This window comes from Suncus etruscus, chromosome 10 (genome assembly GCF_024139225.1).
Source record: "Suncus etruscus isolate mSunEtr1 chromosome 10, mSunEtr1.pri.cur, whole genome shotgun sequence".
NCBI classification, from domain to species: Eukaryota; Metazoa; Chordata; class Mammalia; order Eulipotyphla; family Soricidae; genus Suncus; species Suncus etruscus.
In genome coordinates this window covers 15,740,306-15,759,195 of record NC_064857.1, presented here as the reverse complement: position 1 = coordinate 15,759,195, position 18,890 = coordinate 15,740,306, and the positions used below count along the sequence as shown (strand labels likewise).

The 18,890-nt window shown below is 37.9% G+C and overlaps 1 non-coding gene and 1 pseudogene across 1 annotated transcript; both read left to right on the top strand.

The window, feature by feature from the left end:
* Nucleotides 1-902: 902 nt before the first annotated feature.
* LOC126020854 (RNA-binding motif protein, X chromosome-like) overlaps nucleotides 903-18,890 on the top strand; it is a 117,437-nt pseudogene continuing 99,449 nt past the window's right edge.
* TRNAK-UUU (transfer RNA lysine (anticodon UUU)) lies at nucleotides 5,905-5,977 on the top strand. The gene has a single exon. It is a non-coding gene; the product is annotated as a tRNA-Lys (tRNA).

Below are 18,890 nucleotides of genomic sequence, written 5' to 3'. Positions count from 1 at the left end.
CGTCCCATATGGTCCCCCAATAAGCCAGGAGCAACTTCTGAGCACATAGCCAGGAGTAACCCCTGAGCGTCACAGGGTGTGGCCCAAAAACCAAAAAAAAAAAAATTTACAATCCCAATCATCTTCTTTATTTACTTCTTTGCTAGCTGTTTTAAAATAACACCAAAAACTATTTAGAACATCATAGATTCATGTTTATATCTCTAACTTTTAAGGGGAGGGGAGAGACACCTTTTGGTGCTCATAACTTACTCTTGGCTCTGTGCTCAGAGATGAATCCTGGGATACCAATGTCGTGTCTGAAATTAAAGTAGTCAGCTGCATGCAAAGCAAATGCTATAACCTTTGTACTGTTTCTCTAACTTCTTGACATCTAAAAAATTTATTTTACAGATGTACAAAGATCCCCGCTTTCTTTTACAGCTGTCGAAAGTAGATATATAGACATCAACTTCACCATCACAATAAAGTTCGCATTCTGCTTCTCTCCTCAATATTGAAATTTTATTTTCCAAGTATACTCTATTTTCTCTAATTTATAGAGAATGTGTGTATTTCAATATGTATAGAGAATATATGTATTTCAAGTTTGTAACTATTCTATTCACCATATATATTAGATACATTTCAGCATCTCCTTTTATTTTCTGGGTTGCAGTTTACCTTGGATCATCTTCCTTTGCCTTCACAGCAGTCAAGGTCATAAATCAAAAAATAATGCACTTTTGGAAGGGCTGTGGAGAACAGTGTACTATTCAAGAATTTAAGATTGTAGGCATTGTGTCCCTGAAAGTTTATCCATATATTCCCTGCAAAAGCAAGATGAACCAGGATACATAATATGCTACCATCAATTTTGTTGAATTAATTAAATTATTAAGAGTCCTTGATGGTAGTGGAAGATGGTAGATCCCTTCTCAGCAGGGCCAGGCGCCTGCAGCTCCTTCCAGCCAGCGGGTCAGCGGGTTCAGGGTAGCAGCGAGGAAATGATCCACAGTCAGACAGGTTCAGGAGACATCAGCTTTATTACAAGGCTTTAACCACCATGCGTATATATTACATGTCTACTAAGCTAACCTTTTAAGCAGGCTCCTTAAGCTGCCCTGCATTTAATTCTGTCCCTGCTCTCTACGACCTGGGTCTTCCACCTGAGGCTTCCCTCCGGCCTCTCTTGCCGAATCTCCTGCTGAATCCCCTTTCAGGCAACCCCTTTGTTGCCTTCCATAGACCCCTCCCAGAAGTGAGCCGGTCTGCCTCTCCAGGTAAGCTAGGCATGAAGTTGTGGGAAGGGGTAACAAATTTAACCAGGTGAATCTCCAAACTAAGTTAATATAGCAGTTGAGCTATTTAATTGGTTCAAACCAAATTATTCCGAGATCTGGGAGAGAAAGCAAGTTCAGAGAGGGCTCCCAGGCAGACAGCAGGATCAATAACAAGGTACTAGTTGAGACTCAGCCAGAATTCTGATGCACAATATTGAAACCCAGACAATGGAGCAAGACAGTAACTCAGGACAGTGCAGAGAGCTTCAATGTTATCACTGAAACAAGTGAAAAATAAATTCTGGGTTTCAGGAAAAATGTAAACATTCAGGAAAAATGTAAACCAGATCACAGAGCAGATGATGTTTCCAAGAGAGAACCAGCAGAAAGTTCATGTTTTCCTGGCACAAAAAACCATTCCAGAGGTGGAGACAATGTTGAGAGTCTAAAAAAGGCTAAAGAAGCCTTAGTCATCGATAAGTATCTATTAAGAATCATGACTAGTTAGTGTAAGCAATAGGAGGTTTGCCTTGCATGTACTAACCTAGGATCCCTCACTCCCACCCCGTGTCCCATATGGTCCCCCAAGCCAGGAGCAATGTGGCCCAAAGAAAAAAACAAAAAAAGGAATTATGATTAGTCATAATAATCATAGTGGTTCCCTCTCTTTCTTTAACTTGGTTATCCTGGTTTTCTTAGACATATTTTATTTTAATACTGAATTCTAACTCTCTTTTTGTCTTTTTTATTTATTTTTAATATTTCTTTTTTATATTTTATTTTTGATCAAATTGGATTATATATCTTTCATAGTAATATTTTAGGTACATATTAACATTGAATCAGGGGAATTCCCACCACAAAAGTTGACCTCCCTCCCCCCTCATTCCCAGTATTCATCCTATACCCCCTTCCCTTATCCCCCAGGCTACTAGTATAAGAGGTCCCCTCTGTATCTAGCTTGTTGTAGGTTGGGTATCGATTCTGTTGTTGTTGGCTTTGGATTTGGTGATTAAGTCTGATCATTTTTATTACTTTTTAATGATCATACAGTTATTTGGACTTGGTACCCTCTGTTATTTCCCTCTCAGTTTGAGGACAGAGCAAGATGGTTCCAGTTATGTGGTTCTGTTTGAAAAAAAAAAAAAGAATAAAAAAAAAGATACGAAACCTGTGTGTATCCGAAATTGCTCCAGTCATCACCTTATCCTGAAACCCTCATCCAGGGAAGTCCAAGCCCATCACTAATGAAATCCCTAGAAATTGAGAAAAACTCCCATCTTCGACACACCAGCCCAATCTCTCTTAGCTGATTAGTTTCTGTACCTTATTTGTACTATATTCACCTATTTATCTGTTCTCTTATTTCTTGTTCTCCCTGGCTCTTTTTATTAAGCTATACATAAGCTAACTATTGTATGTTTGTATGTGGGCATGAACACACAGAGATAGGACCCCTCCATGAGAGTCAAATCTAAAATGCAAATAACCCATGCCTATAGTCTAACTCTCTTTTTAAGGTTCACTGTTGGAGTGGCAATTTTCTGCATAAAAAATACAAAGATATTTATAATACCTTTTTACACATTTACTTTATACAAAACATGAAAACATAGTTACAATTTATCAGGGATTATTATACTTTAAAATAGATAATTGAAGGATGGAATGTAGCACAAAGATAGGACACTTACCTGCATATATGAAGTCTAGATACAATCCCCAACACCAACAAAATATATCAAATTAAATTATTGTAATATTGTGACACTATGGCATAGGCATGTAAAAACTTCCAAGAGAATAATAATTTCATGTGATCATAGAAGCCTAGACAATTCACATCATGGTTTCATTTAAGAGGGAAAGTTGATGAGTCCACAGTCATGAAAAGGCTGTAGCTGACAGAACATATGTGAATTGAGATGAAAGGAGGAAATGTGCAAAGGATTTACACAATAAACTAGACCTTTGCCAGAAGTTAGAATTTAGTCATAGGTAAAGGTTCAAAATTTTTAGCTACAGAATTTTAACAGCCATGTAGATAGTCAATATACTTTTTATAAAAATTATTCTAGCTGGAGTTGGTATTGGTATAAAGTTTTTCTTTGCATGTGTCCAACCCCTGTTCAATGCCTGGCACAGCAAAGGGTTTCCCAAACCCAACCAGGAATATTCCCTGAGCAAAGTGCCACAAGTAAGTATGGAGCTCTTCCAGGTGTGGCCCCTAAATAAACAAAAATTATTTTAGCAGCTCTATTGAAGTTGGAGCTAAATTCAAATTAGGAAGCCAGGAGATATATGAGACAAAACTAGTGGGAGCTATTACAGGAGCAGGAAAGAGGTAATGGGAGTCATCTATCTGGCTCTCTAGATATTTCTTTTCTTTGGTTTTTGGGTCACATCCGGAAGCGCTCAAGGGTCACTCCTGGCTTCATGCTCAGAAATCACTCTTGACAGGCTCGGGGAACTACATGGGATGCCGGAACTCAACCCACCGTCCTTCTGCATGCAAGACAAATGCCCTACTTCCATGCTATCTCTCTGGCCCCTGGCTCTCTAGATTTTAAATTGGATTCTGTCCTTCTGAACCCATGGCAAATACATCAGAAATCCCAGATCTGTCCTTATCAATCACCCTCTCTACCTTTCTTCTCTTTCTGTTACTGGTGTTGATGCAGAGTCTGAAAGACCTAGAGAACTCCTTTCATACAGGCAACTGGTGAGCCTCTCAGTGACTTCATGCTCTTTGACCTTTCTACTATTTACATTGCTAAATACTAAGGGGAACAGGTTTTCTTAAACTCAGAAACATTGGCCAAATAACTCAGAATGATGTTGAAAGATTTTTACAAATGATTATTTGGACTCTGCCAGTTCCATAGACTCACTGTCCTCAAAAGAGATGTAAACTAAGCTGCAAAAAATTTATGGGGACATAAGACATGGAGCTGAAAGTTGGCAAAGTCGGGAAGAGAGGGAAGACCAAGTCCCCACCCTGTCGAAGCCACACCTGCTGCACCATTACTCACAATCGTCACTTCACCATTGGCTCTCCTTCATCACACCTCTGTGGCTCTCTGCAGAGACATCAATCTACCAAAACACCAAGTGTGCTAATTTTGGGGCCTATATCACTAGGGCTTTTTGGAGTGAATGTGGGCACTCTCCTCCTGCCTTTTGTACTTCTGGAAGCCCTGGCAGCTAAAAACACATCTACAAAAGCCACAGTATCAGCAATAGTACTTGAAATTTCTGGACCATGTGACAACCCCATTTTTGTTGAATATTGTCATTCGTGTAGGAACACATCAATTTAAAACTAGTGTTTCTTTGAAGACTCCAAATGTTGAGAAACAAAGGAAGTAGAAGAATAGTCACTAGCAATAAGAGATTACTAAACCTTCTGGAAATGATTTAAGGACCTTGTTGGAGAAATATTAATTTTTACTAATTTGTTTATTGCTGTATTCCTTTTTCTTTTATCTTCCTTCTTTTTTTCCTTTTCTTTTTAAATAATTCCTCTCTCACTTTTCTGGAAAGAAATGTATTATGATCAGCTACGCCAATTATGCGATAAATGCTCTCTAACTAAAGTCAATTAAATTTTTATAAATAGGGCCGGAGAGATAGCATGGAGGTAAGGCGTTTGCCTTTCATGCAGGAGGTCATCGGTTCGAATCCCGGCATCCCATATGGTCCCCCGTGCCTGCCAGGAACAATTTCTGAGCCTGGAGCCAGGAATAATCCCTGAGCACTGCCGGGTGTGATCCAAAAACCACAAAAAAAAAAAATTTTTATAAATAACTCTACAGATACAGTACAGTCAGTAATACACTCTACCCAGGTTTTATTCCAGATCCAGCACCCCATAGGGTTCCTTGAGCACTACCCTGAGTGATCCCTTAGTGTAAATCCAGGAGTAAACCCAAGTATTACCAAGTGCTGCCCCCAAAAGACAATAAAATGCAGTAAAAAAATAAAATTAAAATGATTATCTGTTGCTACATGTTCTGAGATTGATCATTGTCGCTATGCTATCTGTGATCCCCTGCACTGGAAGAAATGTTTAGCCATGTTGCAAGTGGGTATGTGAGCAGCTCAAAAATGAGGTGTAACACCCAGAAAGCCCCATCACTTAAAAAGTAAGTGTGAACTTCATGGTGAAGAAGTGTGACACCCGGCCAACATTGACTTAGCATTCCAGATACACTCCCAGTGAATTTCATAGTCTTATGAAGTTGTGAACTCCTCAGCTACAACTACAGAAAAGGAGTACAAAGTTCAGTGAGCATCATGGCCAAGTATGTGTACACAGCTGCCTGACATGCAACTGCAACTTCTGCTGAGCACCAGTCAGGCACATGTGCAACCCCCGCATTATTACAACAATGTCCAAAATAGCAATTAGGGGAAGCGGAATTGATGAATAAACACATACTACTTTTTAAACTATGAAGATCAAGGAACTAGAGTGATAGTACTGCAGGAGTGATTTGTGTTTCTCCACTAAACCTTATGGACCCCTAAGCATTGTCAGGAGTAATACCAAGAGCAGAGTCAGGAGTAAACACTGAGCACTGCTGGGTAAGGCCCAAAACGAAAAAAAAAATTTTTTTTTTAAATTAAGATTGGGGCCAGAGCCCGGATAGCTCAGTCGGTAAAGCATCAGACTTTTAATCTGAGGGTCCAGGGTTCAAGTCCCTGTTCGGGCGGATGACTTTTCTTTGGGACCGGTGAGGTGGCGCTAGAGGTAAGGTGTCTGTCTGCCTTGCAAGCACTAGCCAAGGAAGGTCCGAGGTTCGACTCCCCTGCGTCTCACATGGTCCCCCCAAGCCAGGAGCAATTTCTGAGTGCTTAGCCAGGAATAACCCCTGAGCATCAAATGGGTGTGGCCCCAAAAAAAACAAAAACAAACAAACAAATAAAAGGATTGGGGCCAGAGCAATAGCACAGTGAGTAGAGTGTTTGTCTTACATGCAGCCAATCCTGGTTTGATCCCCAGCATACCATATGGTAACCTGAGACTGCCAGGAGTTATTTCTGAGCACAGAGCCAAGAGTAACCCCTAAGTGCCACTAGGTATGGCCTCCAAACCAAAAATAAATAAATAATTTAATTAATTAAAATTTGAATTAATTTTAAAAATAAATAAAAATAGGGCAGGCATTAAGCATTTTTTGAATACTGTCTCTTTGAGTATTTCCAGTAATAATCCTTAAGTACAAAGTCAGTATTAAGGCCAAGCATATCCTGGTCCAGCCACAAAACAAAGCAACAATAACCACGAAATAAAGATCATTTTTTTAATTTATTTTTTTGTAGTTCACCAGTCAATACTTGTAATCCTTTGAATGTAGATGTCATTTCTCTACTTCTAATAGTCTCCCTGGTGGAAGCAGACTGTGGAAAACCCAACAAAAGAATATTGCACATGTGATTCTTAAATGTAATGAGTCATCTCACTAGCTTGGGAAACTTTTCTAAAATACTCTTTGAGGGGCTGGAGCGGTGGTGCAAGTGGTAGGGCATTTGCCTTGCATGCTGCTGATCCAGGCCAGACAGCAGTTCCATCCCCCAGTGTCCCATATGATTCCCCAAGCCAGGAGCAATTTCTGAGAGCATAGCCAAAAGTAACTCCTGAGCATCACCAGGTGTAGCCCAAAAACAAAAAAAAATTTTAAAAATAATAAAAAATAAAATAAAATACTCTTTGAGACTCCATTCTGCCAGAGACCTAAAGGAAGTTTGAGGCGGAGCAAGTGTCCGGATAGAACAAGAGTCCTTCAGAACTGGATGCTTATTCAGGTTTGGGTATGATTGTTCAATATCCCTTCCAGGTAAAGTACTTTTGGAGCTGTTTGAATAAGTTAAATAATTACCTTACCTTACACACCTTCTTGGTATAATTATAAAGGGATGGCTGAGTTGCCATTTTATTGAAGTGAATTATTGCATAAAATATTTTGAAGAATGAAGAGACTAAGGTCAACAGAAAAGGTCTTTCTCGTGACAAGAGATGACCCTGGAAGAAATAGCTTCAGAGAGACCTTAGTCTGACTGAACTCTAAGCTGCTGGGTAAGCATTATGCAAAAACTGCCTGACTTGGGGCAAAGAATTACCTTTGATCTAATCACAGCATCAGAGGCATTTTCCGGCTCCTCTCTCATTTGCTTCTGAAATCAGATGAACTCCTTTAGCCAAGTAATTCCTGTGTTTCTGGTTCAGAAAGTCGTGTTCATCATTTTTCCACTTGCTCATCTATCAGGATATGTGAGGATTAATTAGGCCTGAAAAGGATTTCATTCAATAATGGACCTATTTGGTGTGGGAGAAGAACTGGACTGAGGTAAAAATTTTGGATAAATCAATAATTAAAATTTTAATAAAAACATGGAAAAAATAACTGAGGAAGTCTTACAGCATTAAAATACTACGGGGCCAGAGAGATAGCACAGAGGTAGGACATTTATTTGCCTTTTATGTGACCGATGCAGGAGGGACCCGGTTCAATTCCTGGCAACCATATGGTCCCCAGCCTGCCAGAGGCAATTTCTGAGTGCAGAGCCAGGAGTAACCCCTGAGGGCTGCTGGGTGTGGCCCCAAACCAACCAGTCAATCAATCAATAAATAAAGTTTTAAAGAAAAAGGGAATATTATGTCATTAGTTAACATTCAAAGTGAATCTGGCTCAATATTTTACCCTGGCTTATTAGACTTCCTCCTCACTCCTATCTTTTCCCTTGTGTATATATATCTTACTTGCTTATCTCTATGTCTCTGCTTTTTTTCACTCTAGAGGAGCCCATTTTCTTCCTCAAATACATATTTCCCTTCTTTCTCTTCTCTCTCATCTTTCTATTCAGTTAAAAACTACATTCTTATTCATTGAAGTCCTTTGCTCCTTATAGTTTATGACATTAAAAGGGGATTTTCATGGTTTTTAAAGAAGGAAGAGAGAAAATTGACTAGAAAATCAGAGAAAATTGTTTAAGGAAACTGGAGCAAAAGTAAACAGACAGGGTATTTGCCTTGCATACAAATGACCAGGTTAGATTCTCAGCATTCACAGTTCCCCAAACCCCTCCAGGAGTTATTTCTGAGTGCAGAACTAAGAGTTCAAACACTTCCTGGTGTAACCCTAACACCAACCCAAACCAAAAACTAAAAGGCAAAACTTTTAAGGAAGTCATTGTAGCATCTCAAATTCTTACCCAGTGGTTGAATTAGAAGGCAAGCTTTCAGAAAAGAGCTCTTAAAAACTTTCAAATGCAAAAGATAAACTATTTTGGCTAAGATAAAATAGGAACATTCTCATAACTCTTATTGTTTGAACACTGAAGTGAAGAGAATACTCCAAGCATTATATGAACTGAACTATCTATCCCTCCTGCCTCCAGAGAGACATAAAAGAGAATTGATGTTGAAATATAAACCTTGGAAATAGTCAAAATGCTCAACAATTTTGGTTTGGAAATTCCAGAGAAGACTTCTAAAGATATAAATTCACTCCCGTCTAAACTATTTTATCTATAATTATTACGAAGTACAGATCTATTTGAAAAATCAGCAAAGATTCCTGAGAAGATGTAATTTGAGGAGGAAAGGGCATTCTAGGATGTGTGAATAAACATATGTATGGTGTTTTTTTTTTATTATTATTTAAAAGCACATATTTGGAGCTGGAGAGATAGCGTGGAGGTAAGGCATTTGCCTTTCAGGCAGAAGGACGGTGGTTCAAATCCCAGCATCCCATATGGTCCCCTGTGCCTGCCAGGGGCGATTTCTGAGCATAGAGCCAGGAGTAACCCCTGAGGGCTGCCAGGTATGACCCCAAAACCAAATAATAATAATAATAATAATAATAATAATAATAATAATAATAATAATAATAATAATAATAATAATAATAAAAGCACACATTTGAGGGTCAAAAGTTTGTGGGAAGATTGACGTGTTTCCATAGAACATTTGAGTCCAGACAGTCTGTGAGGGGAAATCTGGAGCTGTAGTTCATGAAAGGTATTCGTCAACAAGAAGTAAGTCATCAAGGCTTTCCAGTAAGTTACTAGCTGCTAAATCAGATACAGTTTTAAGAGGTACTTACAATTGCAGAGTGGCTTTGTGTAAAGAATGACAATAAAAAAATAATGACAAACAGTTCTAACTAGATCATTTCAAAGACTAAAACCATTGCCTACAAGAGAAAAGGAAGATGGTGAATTTTATTGGGAATAAAAGAGTCAGAAGTTGAGTGATTAGAGGAAGATCATGTAAAAGGTTGTTTATAATCTGCTGCCCTGGTGCTTTTCAATTCCACTCTTTACTACTGCCTTCTGTTTATTTTCAAAAATCGTATTTTAGGGCTGGAGTCATAGTTGGTAGAGCGTTTGCTTTACACACAGTCGAAGCTGATTTGATCTCCAGCATCCCACATGGACAGAGGAGCCTACCAGGAGCTATTTCTGAGCATAGAACCAGGAATAACCCCTGAGAGCCTCTGCTGGGTGTGGCTCAAAATCCACAAAGGAATAGAAAAGAACAAAGGAAAGAGGAAAGAAAAGAGAAAAAGCTTACTTTTAAACTGGTTTTGAATGTAACTGCCAAGACTCTGCTTAGGTTCAATAAAAGCATAACAAGAAAATGCAAAATTTTCAAAAACATTCCAAAACAACATTGATGAAGCTAACATCACCCTGATACCAAAAGCAGACAGAAACACCACAAATAAAGAGAATTATAGGCCGATACATACATACTATAGGCTAGATGCATACAGAGGCAAAGATCCTCAACAAAATTTTAGCAAATAGGGGCCAGAGAGATAGCATGGAGGTAGGGCATTTGCCTTGAATGCAGAAAGACGGTGGTTCGAATCCTGGCATCCCATATGGTACCCGGAGCCTGCCAGGAGCAATTTTTGAGTGTAGATCCAGGAGTAGTCCCTGAGTGCTGCAGAGTATGACCCAAAAACCAATATATATCAGCAAATAGAATCCATTATATATTTTTTTGTTTTGTTTTGTTTTGGTTTGGTTTTGGGTCACACCCTGCAGCACTCAGGGGTTACTCCTGAGTCTAAACTCAGAAATCGCTCCTGGCAGGCCTTGGCTTTGCTTGGGGGAAGCTTTTACCAATTTTCTTGGTAGTGATAGGTCTCTTTAGGTATTTTACAACATCTTAGTTCAACCTTGGCAAGAGTCCAAGGATTTATTCATTTCTTCTAGGTTCGTGTGTGTGTGTGTGTGTGTGTGTGTGTGTGTGTGTGTGTGTGTGTGTGTGTGTGTGTGCTCTTTGAACATCCTTAACATTTCCTTTCTAAAATCCTAATTAGAGAGGCTATATCGATGGCTGAGTTAAAAGATTCTCTAATTTTTATCCTTTAATGGCTGATCTATGAAGACATACACACAGCTTAAACAGACCTCCTGGAGACAGAGGTTATGGCACAGAAGTCAGCACTTAATATTTATTTTCCTGATGAGAAACTATTACAGCTCTAGAGGAGTGGGGGTAATACAAAATGTTCTTCGCTCAGCTCATGAGATAATAACCAGAACTGGCAATATACCAGAGAATCCCTCCTGGCCCTGCTCCTCTGACTCTGGCCTTTTGGGTGGGGCCAGCTTCCCTATCTAGATAGAATCAAGGGCACTGGTAGAAGGCTGAGGATTTTCTCTGTTTTCTCCCTCTGGGTAGAGCCAGCTCACCTGGCCAGTGACAGGTTCTCCTCAAAACCCTTTAAATACAGGCTTATAATAATCAACTAATCTTTTGTTTTAAATCTGCATAGGAAAATGTTTAAATATTATCTAAATGTCAACTTCAACATGTCTCTTTCTAATCTTTTATTCTTTTTATCTTAAATCAAACTTTTGAATCTTGCAGTATTTGAAATTGGAGAATGAAAACTAATATCCTGAATGGGCTATAGCAAAAAATTATCTGTTGATTATTATTTGGGGAGGGGGGCATACCCGGTGACACTCAGGAGTTACTCCTGGCTCTGAGTTCAAAATTGTTCCTGGCTTGAGGGACCATATGGGACAGGGAATTGAACCAAAGTCTGTCCTAGATCAGTTGCTTGCAAAGCAAGCGTCCTACCGCTTGTGCCACTACTCTGGCTCCTCTATTGATTATTGATGTCAAACAGTAGCCCCGATTTGAAGAATCATATTTTTGGAATGAATCTGATGTCTCTCTAATACAGTTCTCCTGCATTGCTACTCAATGTTCAAAGTAAATAAATATGATACAGAAATAAAAAGGGTACATATAATCTGATATAATTCTGATAAATCATTGCTTTTTGAGGGATTATAATTAATCTATATTTTTCTTTAAATGCTCGATTGAATAAGTGAATATTAAAGTTTTATATAAAGTTTCAACACAAAATACTGTTTGATCCCATGATAAGTTTTGTTGACCTTTTTACCTGCTATTGTTAGAGTGTTCTCGAGAGTGTCTGTAGAAAAGGAAAGCAGGAAAGGGTGGGGGCTAAGGACAAAAGAAATAATTAAGAAGTAGGTGACTTTAAAATTACTCTATTAGCCAAGATTTAATCGATAACTAAAAAAATAATTAAAATGTTTTGTCTAGTAGTATTGCTCTCCTGAATTTACTAGACTTTACTCTTCCAAAATTTGTTGAAATCAAAAGATCAAAAATAAAACCATAGTACATTGGGTAGGCCCAGCAGCAAACCAAATTCAATCCCCTGCAACCTTCTGGTCCCCCAAATCTGCCAGGAGATACCCCTGAGCACAGAGCCAGGATTATACCCTGAGAACCGCTGGGTGTTGCCCAAAAGCCAAAATCAAAAACAAAACAGCAATAGCAAGTATATTGTAAGTCATTATTGGAGGGACCCATTATGACCTTCATGGGCCTCTTGCTTTCTACTTTCATGGCTCTCTCCCTCTATAATGCCAATTTTTTAATTGCTATCTAAGTTGAACACTTTGATTTTATTTTAAATACATTTTAATATATTTTATTAATCCTAATTTATTGATATTTTAAAAATAAAATATTTTGCTACCATAATTTTCTTTCCTTATTACACAAGAAATTAAGAGATTTTTGTCTTTTTGGAACCCTGAAACAAAGATTAAAGAAAGTGAACACTCTGGTGAAGAATGTAGTGTTGAAACATTGTGTGCATGAAACACTATCAATAACAATTTAGTAAATCATTTTAAAAATTATTTTTAAAAAATATTATTTAAAAAATTATTTTAAAAATAAGTTTAAATAGATAGTGACAGAGCTATAGTTAGTGGGTAGGAGGACTCTTGCCTTGCATGGGCCAGATTTGGCTTCATTCCCTAAGATCCTATATAGTACCCAAGTCCTGCCAGGAGTGATCCCAGAGTACAGAGACACGAGTAACACAAGAAACTTTAAAAATAAAAATAAAAGAATAAAAGTACTGTGAGCTTTGTGCTCTGTGCTAGTCTGAAAGAAAAGTTGCCACTGATTTAACAAAGCAAAGACATCATTGGTATGTGGTAGAATAGGACTTACCCATTATAAACATATTATTCAAAATTCACTCCCATCCACCCAATTCCAGCCCCTATGACAGAAGTTTGAGGTCTGTCCTTTTTATACCTACTTCTCTTACAGGGTTAGGCCTCTAATGAATAAGTTTCATGTCCATCTGCTGATTTATTTTATGTAATAGACCATGGATTATATTTCTTGTACTAGACCAACACTGTTTTTCAATGCTCAAATGATCTGTATTTAAGTACTTGTGGGATGTACTTGTGATATTTAACCTCAGTTCTATTTCTGACAGGTCTTAGAAACATGAAAAGAGTGAAGCATTAAGAATAATTAATTGGGGGGGGAAGAATAATTAATTGGGCCCGGAGAGATAGCACAGCAGCGTTTGCCTTGCAAGCAGCCGATCCAGGACCAAAGGTGGTTGGTTCGAATTCCGGTGTCCCATATGGTCCCCCGTGCCTGCCAGGAGCTATTTCTGAGCAGACAGCCAGAAGTAAACCCTGAGCACCACCACCCGGTGTGACCCAAAAACTAAAAAAAAAAAAAAAAAAAAAAAAAAAAAAAAGAATAATTAATTAAATTAAGTGAACCAACTCAAAATTCATGATTATATAATAGCAGTAATAATAATTATAAGAAGCATAATTTTTTCCAGGAGTCAGAGAGATATTACAGCACATAAAGCACTTGCCTTGCACGTGGCCAACCCAGGCAACCTGGGTTCTTTCCTTGGCAACCCATAAATGCCCCAGCCAGAAGTAACCTCTAGACACCACTGTGCATGACCCAAAAACATACCAAAAAGAGAAGCATAATATTTACTAAAAATACAAATACATGTGAATTATAATTATATACCTTTCCCAGAGTCAATTTTATTGTCACTACTTATTACTTGACTATGTTATGTATTTCTCCCAGACACAAAAATTCATTTTTCCAAGGCATATTGATTTGGCAATGAACATGCTTATTATCTTGTCTTGTGGAATGATTTTATGGGTGTGTGTGTGTGTCAAAACATGTCAAATAGTGTGATTTAAATAAATTTATTTTTATTATATCAGCTATATTTTGATAAATATATTCAATTTTAAATAAATAGAAGTTTAAAATTTGATCTGGGCAAATACGGATCAATAAGCATCTAGAAAAATGATAGAAAGATAAATGAAAAATTTAACATTAAATATAAAGTCTGTCAAAGAAAATTTTCTGTAAATAATTACTTTTTAGTAGTTAGTAGTAAACCAGTACATGTATATTCTTTCATTGTTCAGAGGTCAGAGAGAAATAGTACAGCAGGTAGTGAGTTTGCTTTGCATGTAGCCAACTAGGATTTGATCCCTGGCATCACATATGTTCCTAGAGCACACCAGAAGTGATTTCTGAGTGCAGAGCCTTTAGTATTTCTAGGGTGGCCCAAAACCAAAAACAAATATTCAGAGGAATTTTATTAATATACTCAGGTCAAGATAAATGAAAGGAAAAAATAAGAAGCCCAACATTCCAATAATCTTTCAAACTTTTTTATAAATTTTTAATAATACTTTTATTTATAATGTTTTCTCTTTATAACATAAATACTTTTTATATAATATATATGTATATATAATTTTATGTAACATACTTTTTCTTTATACTACTTAAATATCATATAAAAGATTTAAATATGAAAGATTTAAGAACACCTTTTAGAACATAGGAAGATTTTCTTTTAAGAAGTACAACAAAATCCAATCACCCTGACTTCAGAGTATAACAAGGAGAAGGGGAAAAAAATGAATGGAGATGGAGAAACACAAATTCAAAAAATGGAGGCCAGGGTCCAAGCGATCTCAGGTTCATTGGTGGAGAAAAAAAAAAAAAAGACAGAACTAAATATCCAAGCCAAAGTCAACAACAATGGAATCAAGAAACCCAAACTCTGGAAGTGGAGCAATAGCACAGTGAGTAAGGCCTTTGCCTTGTATGCTGCCTACCCAGGTTTGGTCCCTGGTATCCCATATGGTCCCCCAAGCCCACCAGGAGTGATATCTGAGCACAGAGCCAGAAATAATTCTTGAGTGCAGCCGGGTATAAAAAACAATCAAAAAGAAAAGAACAGAGAAAAGACATTAAAACCCTAACTCTATCAATCTAAACTTTAAATGGGTTTGTTATACTGGCCAATTGGGTGGCAAAGAGTGGTGGTTGGGATACACTCTGAGAACATGGTGGAGGGAGGTCAACACTGGTAGTGGGATTGGCCCTAATTTATCATATGTCTGAAATCTAACTATGAAGGACTCTGTAAATTACAGTGGTCTCATTACAATTTTAAAAAGAAAGAAGTTCAACAAAATAAAATTGATCAGATGTTTAGGCTTTGTTGGGAAAATAAATATTGTTCAAGTGACACTTTTTACTACTGTACACAGCACCACCTTGAGGAAAACAGTAAGAAGTATCATTTCATATGTAATGAATTCATTTCACTCCTTGACTTACTCATTAAACATTTACTTGGCACTTCTAAATCTTTTCTAGAATCTAGATAGTTGGAACACAACAATATACCAGAAATAATGACAAAATCTCTGTCCTCTTAAAGAATATTTATCAATAAAAAAAAATCATCTTTTGAACCATGTGGTCCCCCTAGCCTGCCAGGAGCTATTTCTGAGTAGAGAGCCAGGAGTAAACCCTGAGCACTGCCGGGGGTGACCCAAAAACCAAAAACCAGAAAAAAAAAAAAAAGTCTTGTTATCTGCATAAAAATAAAAACTCATTTCATAAACATCTAAAAGACATTGAAAAACTAGAGAAAGGTTTTCTGCCCAAAATAAGCATAAAAAGCCATTGGGCGTTTTATTCTGAGTCTCTCAAAAACATTTGCATAAACCATAGTTTTTCTGTACTATTTTAGAACTAATTCTACAATTGTTGAAAAGTGGGCCCGGAGAGATAGCACAGCGGCGTTTGCCTTGCAAGCAGCCGATCCAGGACCAAAGATGATTGGTTCGAATCCCGGTGTCCCAGATGGTCCCCCGTGCCTGCCAGGAGCTATTTCTGAGCAGACAGCTAGGAGTAACCCGTGAGCAATGCTGGGTGTGGCCCAAAAACCAAAAAAAAAAGAAAAGTAAGAACAGAGGAACAGATGTTGCAGTAAACTATGCTAACCCCAGTTTGTTATTGGGTCATAGCTACACGCACATTGCTTCCATCATAAGAGTGCATCGACTTTTCAAAGTTCTCAGCTGTGATTCCATCCTTGAATTATCAGATGAAAGTTCTCAGCTGTGATTCCATTCTTGAATTATGAGATCACTCACTGTATCAAAAAATCTTCTAGATACTGTCTGTCCCTCCTTCCTCGAAGGTACTTAAAATTGGTTTGGGAAACTTTCTTTGGAGAATGCAGCAGTTTCTATTTTTCCTTTATGTACTTTTACCCTGGATGTTTCTGTCTTCAAACTCAGTAATGTTCTCCTTTGGGATGGGAGTAAGGGCAACAGATGTCACTTATCAGGGCTATGCACTACCAGTATTACTATCCTTTCAAAAGACTCTCCACACTGACTCCTACTGTTTTGTTTTGTTTTGTTTTTTGGGGGGGGCGCAGAGAGATAGCATGGAGGTAAGGCATTTGCCTTTCATGCAGAAGGACGATGGTTCAAATCCCGGACCCAAAAACTCAAAAACTCAAAAAAAAAAAAAAAAAAAAAAGAATACTTATTGGGCCAAAGAGATAGTAGAGCGGGTAATATGTGCCTTGCATGCAGCTGGCCAAAGTTCCTAACACTGCATATGACTCTCCAAATCCCACCAGGAGTGTTACTGACTTTTAAGGCATACGAACAAGGGCAAATTCCATTATAATAGCTGGATAGCTTCTTTATAGTCTCTGAACATCAAACTGTTACCTGGGTCCTGGCTCAGAACTACTTCTGCCCACAATAACACCAAAATCCCCCTTCTGGTCTCCCAGGATAGCCCAAGGAGACAACAAATAAAATTCCCATAAATGGGAGGGTCACAGTATGAAATTGGTAGGACAGAGAAGCCTCAGAAGAAGAAAAAAAAGACTATAGGAGCCCACAGTCAAGAAAAAGGTTGAGAAACACTAGTATGTTGATCAAATTAGGCAAATAGAAAGTTGCAGGCCATAAGATCAAATGGTCACATTCTATGTCATCTTCTGGTCTAGGCTGTCTCATTTGTCAGATTTTAAGACAAAGGAAAGTTCAGTTTTTCACTAACATAATAATGTCACACTTGGCCTGCATTAGCCTCGTTTTGCCTGAATTCATTTGATTATATCTCTAAGGGTAAATAAATAGAAAAGATGAATTCTATTCCTATTCTTCCAGAAACTAAACGTAGTGGACATACAGTTTACCGAAGGGGACCTCTGTCACCACCAAGATCCAGAGATGGTAGTGAGTGCTCATGGTTTTTCAAAATCCTCCTATACCATAATTACAATAGAATTGATGTGAATGAAGGTCTCCTTAGAGATAGTACAGTGGGTAGTGCTCTAGCTTTCCACAGACGACTTACCAGGGTTCTGTACCTGAACAGAACCTAACCTGGGTTACTTCCCTGAACCTTCCAGAAGTGATACCTGAGTGCAGAACCAGGAATAACCTCTAAGCATTGTTGGGTTGGTCAAAATTTATTTTTAATTACAAAGATGTTGGATCAAATTTCCACCAAAAATAAATGAGGATTTCAACCCGTACCCCTCCATTTCCGGTAATTTTCTTCTCTGCCATCTCGGTCTTGAACTTGAATCAGGAATTTTATTATTAATATTATATTAAGGTGACTTCTAAAAAACTTTTTCTTTTCATTGCTCAAATTTTTCATTTGAACACTAAATTTTGGTCATTGGCCAATTTTGTTTTTTAATTTCCCCCCTTTTCCTTCTATTTATTATTTTTATAATAAAAGGAGGCCACACACTATCTAGAAGTGTGTTCATCAGAGGGGAAGTGTGCTGGAGATCACATACTTTGTTGTGGCAATGGGAACCATAAATGACAGTGGCACTGAGATTGCATTTGTTTTTTATTTTATTTGTTGATTTAATTTGTGGTGCCTTAGATGGATTCAAGAGAATCTGGTTAAATGGTTAGATGGAATCTGTGTAAGACACTTCTACTACCACAGACCTATGTTTCCAGTCTCTTGAATTTCACTTGGTATGTGGTACAGTTCCAAGGTAGAATTTCTGGGCTTCATAGCTTCCAGGCACTTAATCAAACTCCCAGATTCTAAGATACCAACTTTGTTTTCAGTAATGTTGAAAACAGGTTTCTTTATAATTCTATTTATTTTGAGACTTCATCAACAGTAAATTTATTGACTGATATTTGGCAGGGTAAGGTATGGGGAATAGTCTGATAGGAATACAAAATTATTATTTAATATTAATATTAAAATTATTATTTAGTAAGTAATATTATTGTTTTATTCATGGGTTTTATGTTAAAATACATATTATCTCGAAGCTTATTTAAAACTATATTCTTTGGCCAAAGTGTTCTTTTGCATTACAAGTTATATCTGGAAGTCTGACTGAACAGCTTTATATGGAGCAGGCCTAGAGTCTATCAGAAACTCCCCTGAACACTGTAGCTCAAAAAACTAAAAACAAGTAAATTTTAGCTTTTAAAAACTGTGTAAAAATAATAAAAATGGACTTACTCTTTTCTCGAATGAGATGTCAACCGAGCTGTGAAAGATTATAGCTACATTGGCCCTCACAGCACAAAACTGACAATCTCAGGAGGAGAAGCCATGCCAAAGCCATGCTTGCTGCCTCCATCATGGAGAATCACCATTTCCCCAAAAGCCCTGCCTCATCACTGACCCTCAATGATTCCCGTTGGGAATGCTGATCTAGCCACACTTTCAAGAACACTGGTTGTCAGACTGGTATCACCAGGCCTTTTTTTTTTTTTTTTTTAAGCAAGAATGGGCACCCTCCCTCGTGTCTTCCTTTTCCAGGAAAAGCCCGTCAGCTGCAGTCACGCCCACAAATGCAGTTGTCATGTTTAAACTGGGCCTTCTTCCAGGAGGCCCTGGAACTAAGTATATGCCCCTAAAATCTGTAGCATCATAGCTTT